General features: G+C 31.7%; 1 non-coding gene across 1 annotated transcript; it reads left to right on the top strand.

The window, feature by feature from the left end:
• The first annotated feature begins 8,003 nt into the window (after nucleotides 1-8,003).
• Nucleotides 8,004-8,105, top strand: LOC143402689 (small nucleolar RNA U13). The gene has a single exon (XR_013091759.1). It is a non-coding gene; the product is annotated as a small nucleolar RNA U13 (small nucleolar RNA).
• The last annotated feature ends 2,093 nt before the right edge of the window (nucleotides 8,106-10,198 follow it).

Here is a 10,198-nt window from a genome sequence, read left to right as displayed (position 1 = left end):
AGCACATCACTGTGACAATAAAGCCTTATTAGGGCTTTATTGGTATAATGTACCTTCATAGTACTTTAAGTACTTAAAATATGGATTCTCTTTGGAATTTGGGAAAGTAGGTAGAATTCCAAGATTAGCTCACCCATACATACATACCAACTTCCTCACTGCCACACCAGCACAATTAATATTATTCTATGTACTTTTCTGTCTGAAAAGAAAATGTATTCAATACTTCTGTGTTTAAGTTGTAGACTTTCCTCATAAAAGTAAATAAAAGTAAGTGCATTATTATAACAGTGAAACAAATGTTTTATTATTGTTGTTTTTATTTTTATTATTTATCCTTTTCTTATTAGACTCTATATTTCACAAAGACCAAGATCATGTATATTTACCAAGATCAGGGATGTATATCAAGATAAGGGATGTATACTCAGTGCAAGAGTCATTACCTGCCTGATAGGGATAAGGATGAATTAATTGATCAGTTATCTTCTCCTAATTATACAAAATACATCTACTCAACTATCTTATTCATTTTACTCCTTTTTTGTAAATATAAATTTTTCATCAAACATGGCACAACACATTTATGACCAGACTATTTAGCTGACAATAAATCTGAAATATAAGATACTATTTGTCCTGCTTTTCATTACAACTGAATTTATGCTATATTATGCATTAAGTGATAAAATTAATAATAATTAAGTTATACAGTAACACTAAAAGGCTGTGAAAGTTAGTGTAAGTATACAAAGATTTATAATCCATGGTAAAATTTGCATGATAAATTCTATCAAGATGACATGGCATTATTTAAAGGGAAGAATCATGAATTTTTTAAAATAGCAGTTCAAATCAAAGACAGAAAAAATAATAAATATGAAATAATTTTTAGTATTATATTTCACTAAAAATTACTGTTGAATTTGAAAAATGTAATGTTTTAGTAGTTAAAAAATTAAGAAAGGCTTATAAAGGTGATTGTGCTGTTGAAAAAAATGAATGGAAATTGTGTAGGCAAATCAAATCACTACACTTTATATTTGCAACCTTATTTCCCTAATCTTTTCAACTTATTTACATTTTTAGTTTGCAGAAAAATCAATAGGTGCAGTTTGAAATTAAAAGCTTTTACACCTGGAAGAGGATTTCTAACTGTGTGCTTCTTCTCTCTGTCATAAATTATAATTTTTAGGGCCCATTTAAAAATTACATGTATGTGAAAATTCTATAAGAAGCTTCATCTCTTCTTTCTCTAAGTAATAGTCATGTTATTGTTCTTTGTTTACATTTTATTGGTATTTGATCCAGCTACAAAATTACACTTTTGTTTTTCTTATCCAGGTTCTGAATCAACTGACAAATAGACAAAAGGAAAGACTTGCACACAGACCTATGTATTGCTTCACTGTTGATAAAACATGATGTGGCATGGGCCATTGCAGCAATGAATTTACTAATATTAAACACTGGCCACAAATATTTTAACTCAGTACTTTTGAGTACTGAGTACATTCTAAGTGATCCCAAGCCTTCCAACTTAAGAGTCAAAACTGATAAAATATGTGACCTGGGGTAGCAGCCTCTGCAGGGTATTCTGTCCTAGAAGATGAGTCTTGAATAAGAAAAAAAAAAAAGAGGGAGAAAGAAGCTAGTGTGTTGATGTGTGTGTGTGTGTGTGTGTGTATACATTTATATACATGTATATGTATACATATGCACATTTCCTCTTTAAATTTAATGATGAATAACACATCACTCATATTCAAAGTTAAAGAAAATAGAAGGACATATAGGACTAGCAGTTCTTTTATTAGCATAATATATCAATATCCATTAGGGGTAACCCTACCAACAGAATGAAAAAAAAAAGTGAAAGTAAAAGAATGAAAATTTTGGTAATTTTTGTTTGTTTATTTGCTTGCTTTCCTTTATGTCAAAATGGAATGCATTATAATGAGAAAGAAAGTAATTTTAATGTAAGGAAACTATGGATTCAAGTCTCCGCTTAACATTTGTTTACTAAATATTTTATGCTGGTATACTTTAAATGAGTCATTCACAATTGACTAACATTTCAACTTTACTTCCTACCATATAGTTTATGTGTACACTCTCCATGCTTTTTTAGAAATATTTAGATTAAATATATGATAATATTTAATGTGCTATCTTACAGAGTAGTCAGCTTACATAGTCATTTGTATTTCTTGGAAAATTTTTGAAGTGGTATGAGATTTTTGTTCATGCCTCAACATATACATATATATGTATATATTTTTGTTCATGCCTCAACATATATATGACTCAACATATATCACAGAGAGTCCCTCATGATTTGCTCTTTGCTCATGTATTGACTTTCTCTCTCTTCCTCTCACTGTATTTCTCCACATGCTTTTTTTTTTTTTTTTTTTTTTTTTTTTTGCCTAAGGTCACTTTAATACTGTTTACCAGTGAGCTTAATTCTCAGGCTTTTCTTTATTTTTATGTTTTTGAGATAGTTTGCAAAATGCAAAGGTTTAAAAATCCACTTTTCATCTTTTCTGTAAAAAAGCTAATTAACAAAACAATAAAAGAGAAACTAAGCAAGAAAAATAGTGTGAATGAATAGAATGAATGTTTGGCCTTCTGAATCTGTTTCAATTCCTGCCCTATTCAGGGAGCTCTATCAGATAATACAATCTCTCCCCTGCTTCTGATGACCCCATGAAGGGCTCCATGTGCTTTTGATGCCTTGACTTTCTGCTTCTCCAAGGTCCAGTCATGAATTCTACTCTGATTAAAATACTCACTCTCTTTTATCTCCCAGAAACTGTGATAGGTTCAAGCGAGTCATGTTAGTAAGTTTTCTTAGGATCCCATACATTTTCACCAAAGACAACTATAGTCTAGTATTTTTTCAAAGTCTGTTTATTGATTGAAGCATTGGAGCCTTGGAGTTGCTGCTGAAAGTATTCAGATGACACACACAGGTATTGATGTAGGATTAATAAGACATGAACAAATATAGGGGAAGAGAAAGAGCTGAGTTTTATATTGTGATTGAACAACTACACCGAACACTATGATTTGAATATTCGGTTAGTAGAGCCAATTGAAACTTATGTGCACATGGGTGTGTGTGCACATGGCTGTGTGTGCACACTCATACATATGTAAGGTTAAGTGGATTTTCTTTGTGATTAATAAATGGAAGCCTTCTCTAGAGGTGTGACACGTGTTCTGAATGATTAGAATGAGTCAAGTTAATAAAGAATCGAGAACTTATATGCAAATTCTAGAAGCTTCAGAGTCTTGGCTTTAATAAGGAAATGAACAAGGATGCCAATGGGACTAGACTATGCTGACCCAGACTGAAAATAATAAGTGAAGTTGGAAAATTAGGCAGAAAGAGGTTAGTGGGTCTAATTGATCATGGAAAGAAGTGTGGATTGTATTTTAAAAGCGATAAAACTCTTTGAAAGGTTTAAGCAGGGATATAAAAAGATCTGGTTTACATTTTTAAGAGTGCCTGTAAAAGGTGGTGTGGGTAAGAGAAGGACAAAGAAGAAGGAAGAAATTTGTATTGTCTAGTGGAAGCAGATTTTGGGATTGGACTAGGTGAAAAATTGCAGAAAAGATGTTAAGTATCCCTGAGAGCTGCTTTTATAGGAACTACCTCACCAGTGTTACTCCTATTTAATTTTTCAGCATTTGCATTCAGATGTTGCTGAGGATGATGATTAAATTATCAAACAAGAATAGATTTGAGGCTAGTGTCAGCCCTCATTGAAACCTTACAATCTTAGAATATACTGTCTTTTGTTGTTGTTGTTATAGTTGTTTTTGTCAAAGTGAAAATCTTTATAATGAGAATTGATTGCAAAGGAGATCAGTAAGTCTACAGGTAAGATTATTATTGTACACTAATGAGGTCCCTAATATGTTAACAGGAATAAAATGTAGTCTTTGGTGAAATTCATAAGATTCTTATTTGTCATAAACAGTGACATCATTGAATTATGCTTGTTGAAGGTAAAAGTAAGTGATTTTCAAAACCACAATTTTGTTTTGAAGCATCCACATTTTCTTCATTTCCAAGAGGCCAACTGGTGACTACTAAGTCAAGACAGAAAGACAGCCCAATGTCACTTAAGTGATATCTGAGATATTAACCAATAAATCATAAATAAGGAGTAAGATTAACTGATAGAATGATTAATAAAATAAGGTTAAAACTGAGCGCAGTGGAGAATGCCTAAAATCCCAGTGACTCTGAAGGCTGAAGCAGGGGAAACGCAAGTTTGAGGTCAGCCTAAACAACTTAGACAGAACTTGTCTCAAAATAAAATAAAATAGAAAAGTGACTGGGGAAGTAGCTCAGTAATAGAGCACCTCTAAATGCAATCGCCCATGCCACAAATAAATGAATAAATAGTTCAAGAAATTTTTTATGGAATAAAAATATAAAATATTAAAATAAGATAGGGAAGCTGGGATGTTCTCTATGATTTATTTAGTGAGCTTAGTTTTTACTCATTATATCTAAAATAAGATTCAGCAGGGTTAAAAATATAAACAAGTGAAATACAAAACAACCAGATGCTCTGGACACTATACTGCTCTGGAAATATGCATCTGAACTTTTTTTACAAAGGTTTATGATTAGACCTTGACCATTGAAGTGGTATGTGAGAGGATGTGAGGCAAGTGAGGTCAGGGTGGGTGAGGAACAGGACAAGTTATTTTTATCTTCAGAAGTTTATAATTTTTTTGCTGAAAGATGAGATTTGTCTTTATTTATCATTTGAGTCCTGGTAAAATTAGAAAAAAAACTCACATTAAATATCCTACTCTCAAATTTTACAAATAAAATGCATTTCATTAACTAAATTTACAATAAAAACATGTAAGAAAAAGTTTCATGTGCATAAATAATTTAACAATTTTTTTTAGGAAAAAGAAAAGGTGCTAAAATTTCATTCATTGATTTCGAATCTTCCCCCCCCCCCGCTTTTTTAAAGGTGATATTATGCATGGCTTTTTTAAAATTTCTTACATACATGACAATAGTGGACTACATTACATTCATAATTATCCACTCACAGCAGAATTTTTCATTACTCTGTATATAAAATATGTTCACACCAAATTATACCATTATACATGAGCTCTCTTATTTTTTTTGCCTACAATTCTTAATATACCTTTATACCACAATTAGTCATATCTCTGTTTGTATATAAGGTATGTTGACATCAAATTCACATTTTCATACATGTATTTTGTATAATGATGACCATCTCCTTCCACCATTTTTAAACTAAGAAATATTGTCTTTGAAAAATCAGAATTAAAAAAAGAATCACATGTTCAAATGCATTGTAAAAATTGTAAACATGTGTGACACTTCTCACTCAAGGAATTGATGAAGAAACTAAATTTCAGGGAAATCTCTCATAAAAGTTCTGACAAAGCAGGAGCTGGGTGTGAGTGGAAAAAAGCATTGTAAAAAAAAAATCATTGTAAAATAGGATCTCAGTTTAGCAAGGGAGCTCTAGCTGCCAGAATAGATTCCAATGAAACATCCCCAATTTTCATATTGTAAATTTTTTCCTGAGATTTATTGATATATGTTTGATAAATAAAAATTATGTACATTTAAAGCATTTAAGTTTTATTATGATGATTTTTCATACATACACATTATAACCGGATTACCCAAATCAAACTCACTAACACATTCATCACCTCAGTTTCCTTTTTAATGTTTTTTTTTTTTTTTTTGGGGGGGGGAGGGCTGGGGAGTGAAGAGATATTTGTTTTAGCAAACTTATAATATGAAATGGAACCTTAAGTACAGTCATCCTCCTGTACATTAGATTTCCAGATCTTATTTATCTCACAAGTGAAAGTTTGTGCCCTTGCATCAACTTTTTCCCCATCACACCCCCATTTCCTGGCAATCACCTTTCTGTTCTCCACTTCAATTATTTCTACTTTTTTAGACTTCACAATTAGTAAAATCATGTAGTATTTGTCTTTTTGTATCTGAATAATTTCGATTAGCATAATGTTCTTATTGACTATACTTCATAAATGAATACAGTAATACAGATATCACCTGCTTCAAATTTTGCTACAAAAAGAAGAATCTCATAGGCTATAATGATTTTCCTTTTTTTTTATATTGAAGATTTAACTCAGAGGGGCTCAACTATTGAATCACATCCCCAGCCCTTTTTATTTTTTGTTTTGAGACAGGGTCTTGCTAAGTTGCTTGGTGCCTCCATAAATTGCTGAGCCTGGCATTGAACTTGTGATTCTCCTGCCTCAGCCTCCTGAGCCACTGGGATTACAGGTATGCACCACCATGACCAGAATGATTTTATTTTTAACCAAGATATTTCACAGCCAATATTAAAAAGAAAAAATAAAAACAGATTTCAAAACATTATTTTTATTAAAAGAGATGACTTGCTTCAATAAAAATAGTTTTATGAAAAGGAAAAAGTTCTATAAATAATCACAATTTACTTAAGAGACTTAGATTGCAGAATATATAGGAAATTGAAAAGTAAATAGATTTATGAACAGTAATAAATTTTAGTTTAACTGTATAAGTTCATTTTGAAAGACAAATTATATCAATAATTTAGATTAATAAAGTAATCATTGTCTCATATTTCAAATGTATTATTTAAAAAAAATAATTTGGCATTGGATATTGGACCCAAAGATATTTTTTCATTGACTTGTATCCCCAGATCTTGAATTTTATTTATTTATTTATTTATTTATTTATTTATTTAGAGATGGGTCTTGCTAAACTGCTTAGGCCAGTCTTGAACTTATGATCTTCCTGCTTCAGGCCCCAAATGGCTAGTATTTTAGGGGAGTGCCACCACTCCATGTTTAGATATATTCTTAAAAGTTATATATAAAATACTCATACATGGGGATAATAATGTCCATCTGATTCCACCATATTCCCCCCACAGTCACCCCTGTCTCATCCCCTCCCTCCCCTGTGCTCAGTCCAAAGTTCCTCCATTTTTCCCTTGCCCCCCAGTGACTTCCCTCTGATTATGGATCAGCATCCACCCATCAGAGGAAACATTTGACCTTTGATTATTTGGAATTGGCTTACTTTGCTTAACATGATATTCCATTTACCTGTAAATGCCATAATTTCATCTTCTTTAAGGCTTAGTAATGTTTCAATGTGTATATATCACAATTTCTATATCCATTCATCTACTGAAGGACATCTAGTTTAGCTATTGTGAATTGAGCTGCTCTAAATATTGAGGTAGCTGTACCCTTGTAGTGTTCTGAATTTAAGTCTTTTGGGTATAGACCGAGTAGTGGGATAGTTGAGTCAAATGGTGGTTCCATTCCAAGTTTTCTAAGGAATCTCCATTCTACTTTCCCACCAGCAATGAATCAGTGTGCCTTTTTCCTCACATCCTCCTCAGTACTTATTGTTGCTTGAATTCTTGATAATTACCATTTGGACTGGAGTGAGATGAAATCTGAATTTTGATTTGCATTTCTTTAATTGATATAGATGTTGAACACTTTTTTCATTAATTTGTTTATCTTCTTTTGTGAAATGTCTGCTCATTTCCTTAGCACATTTATTGATTGAGTTATGGGTATGATTGCATGAATGGTGTGAATCTACATCATGTACAACAAAAAAAAAAAAGAAAAAAATGTGCTCCATTTGTGTGAAAATAAAATAAAATAAGTTAACAAAAAAGTAATTCTCACACTTGCAGAATTTCCTGAAACAATATCTCTTGTATTTTTAAGGTGTATTAAGTCTCTCTGGTTGTGATCACGTAAAAGTCACTTCTAAAAAAAAAATCACCTCTGAACCAATTTAAACAAATAAAGTGACCTATTAAAAGAAAGCTACATGTAAATGATTATCAACTTAAGATTTAGACATCATTATACATTTATACATTAAATGAAATATAAATCAATTTTATCAGAAAGAGATGAAAATGATAATTCTTTTGTTCTTAAGCATGATGATTGGGTGTTCACGCTATTGCATGAGATGTGCTTCCCTCTAAACTTTGTTATGACATCGATACAGTACCTGTCTGACATGAACTTAAAAAAAAAACAAAGAGATGAAAATGAAGTAAAAATAGGTATGAATGTTTTAAAGAAAATGAGAAAGATTTTAACTAATACTAAAAATAATCAGAACTTGTATTAAGAGAAAATACATGTAAAATTATATTTTTCTTTTAATTTATTCTGTTTAACTGACTATTTCAATATTGTACCATATAAAATGAGAACATCATTGTCCCAGAGTTTAAAAACATACATTAGTTGCTATGTCTTGTGTTGTTTTGAATGGGGTTTCAGGGTTATTTTGATTTTTTTTTTTTTTTTTTTTTTTGCGTATTTACGATGTTCTCTCTATATATTTATTTGGAAGCTTCAGATTTTTGGACAATTGTAGAATAAAATAGAACAGTTTTGGACAAATTATGCAAAATTTTAAAAAGAATAGGACACAGACCAACAATATTTTTATAAGTGTGCATAAATATTTATTAGATAGAACTCATGCATTTTCTTTCCAGGTTCACAGGAGCCACTTTTCAATCTTTTAGAATCCTGCTGCTTTCCACAAAAGCCTAACTACATGAGTTATAAAATACTTGATACTCCTTGGAACATATATGATGGGGTTAACCTGAATATCCTACCAAATTTTATTTAAGGGCATCCACTGCCCTTCTGTGAGATGACTGTGCTACGTCATTATTGTCAGGAAAGAGTCTTATGTGCAGGTGTTTTGATCCCAAATCAGCCACATAAGAATGTACCTTAAGCCCAGGACACTCCCATAATCAAGATGATAAAACTTCACATTGCATATGCTAGAATTATTTCATCCTATGAAGATATTTTCTATTGTTTCAAACTTAGTGTTACTTTCTTCTCTTTAAGCCTCAGCATCAATGACCCTCAGTCACCCCAGCTTTCAGAATTGACATGGAGAGGGCTAAGGGCTGAGGTCTTTCCTTTGCCCCTCAGAGAGGGCTACCTATAGGAAAATTGCCCTGCATTACATGCCAGGAGAAACTAGGTATCCATTAAAGACCAGGGCACACCCTTGAACCTGATCGTGCTTTCAGTTCTCCAAGGTAAGAATTGTTCAATTCAGTGCTTGATGGTGTTGTGTTTTCCTTGATGAATCCATTACCCAGAGATTCAGTGGACAGACAAGTTTAAGTTAGTCCCCTGGGATTAGTAACCAATGAAATGTTTTTCTCCCCTAAGATTGATACCTGATGCACTGAGTTCTGCTAGACAATAACTGGTTATGCAATAAAACTTTATAATGATTACTTATCTACTCTTCTTTAAAAGATCCCTACCACAAATATTCTCAAACTAAGAGTGTAGACTCCTATCAAAGCAGAGCAAAAACAAAACAACACAACACAATACAAAACAAATAATCAAAGAGAAATGAAGCTTCCTGGATTCAATTATATTTAATTTACTCTTATGGTTCTATGATTATGGTGAATGGATCAATTTTTCCTGTTTAAGCTGATAAAGCTCTTTGCAGAACCTATGCAAAGAAAAACACATATTTTAAAACCACTTTTCTGGAGTACATATTTTCTTTACTGTCAACTTTATAACCTCAGGAATAATACATTTGATACTATATTTTGGTAAAATCTACTCTCATGTAAATGTGGAAAATTTACAAAATATATTGAGGGATGAAATAATGTCTGAATGGAGGGCTAAAGTACAGAATGCAGAAAAAAATTTTATAGTAAATGGCAACCTTAATAAAAATATAAAGCTTCTAACACTTGGAACATTTGAAGTTAGTATAATAGGAGTCAACATTGTTTAGTGCCTAATGTATTTCAAGACAGAAGAAAGAAAATTCTGTTAGGTTTCTTCTAAAAGAAATATTAAGTTCATGTGAGGAGTTGCATTTATAACTTGACTGTCATTTTGGCACAATGGATGTCCTTTTATTTATTTTTTTCTCCACTTGTATACAGGCCTATATACAAATGTCTGAATAAAACCCACAAAAAAGCAATAATAAACCAGGAAAGGCAAGAATAAGTAGGAGAAATTACCTTCTAGTTTATTTATTTTTAATTTTCTTTCTTGATATGAGAGTAATCACTTGGTCACCTGGAGTAATCAG

This window comes from Callospermophilus lateralis, chromosome 6 (assembly GCF_048772815.1).
Source record: "Callospermophilus lateralis isolate mCalLat2 chromosome 6, mCalLat2.hap1, whole genome shotgun sequence".
Taxonomy (NCBI): domain Eukaryota; kingdom Metazoa; phylum Chordata; class Mammalia; order Rodentia; family Sciuridae; genus Callospermophilus; species Callospermophilus lateralis.
The sequence above is the reverse complement of the archived record's forward strand: the minus strand, read 5'-3'. Positions and strand labels throughout refer to the sequence as shown.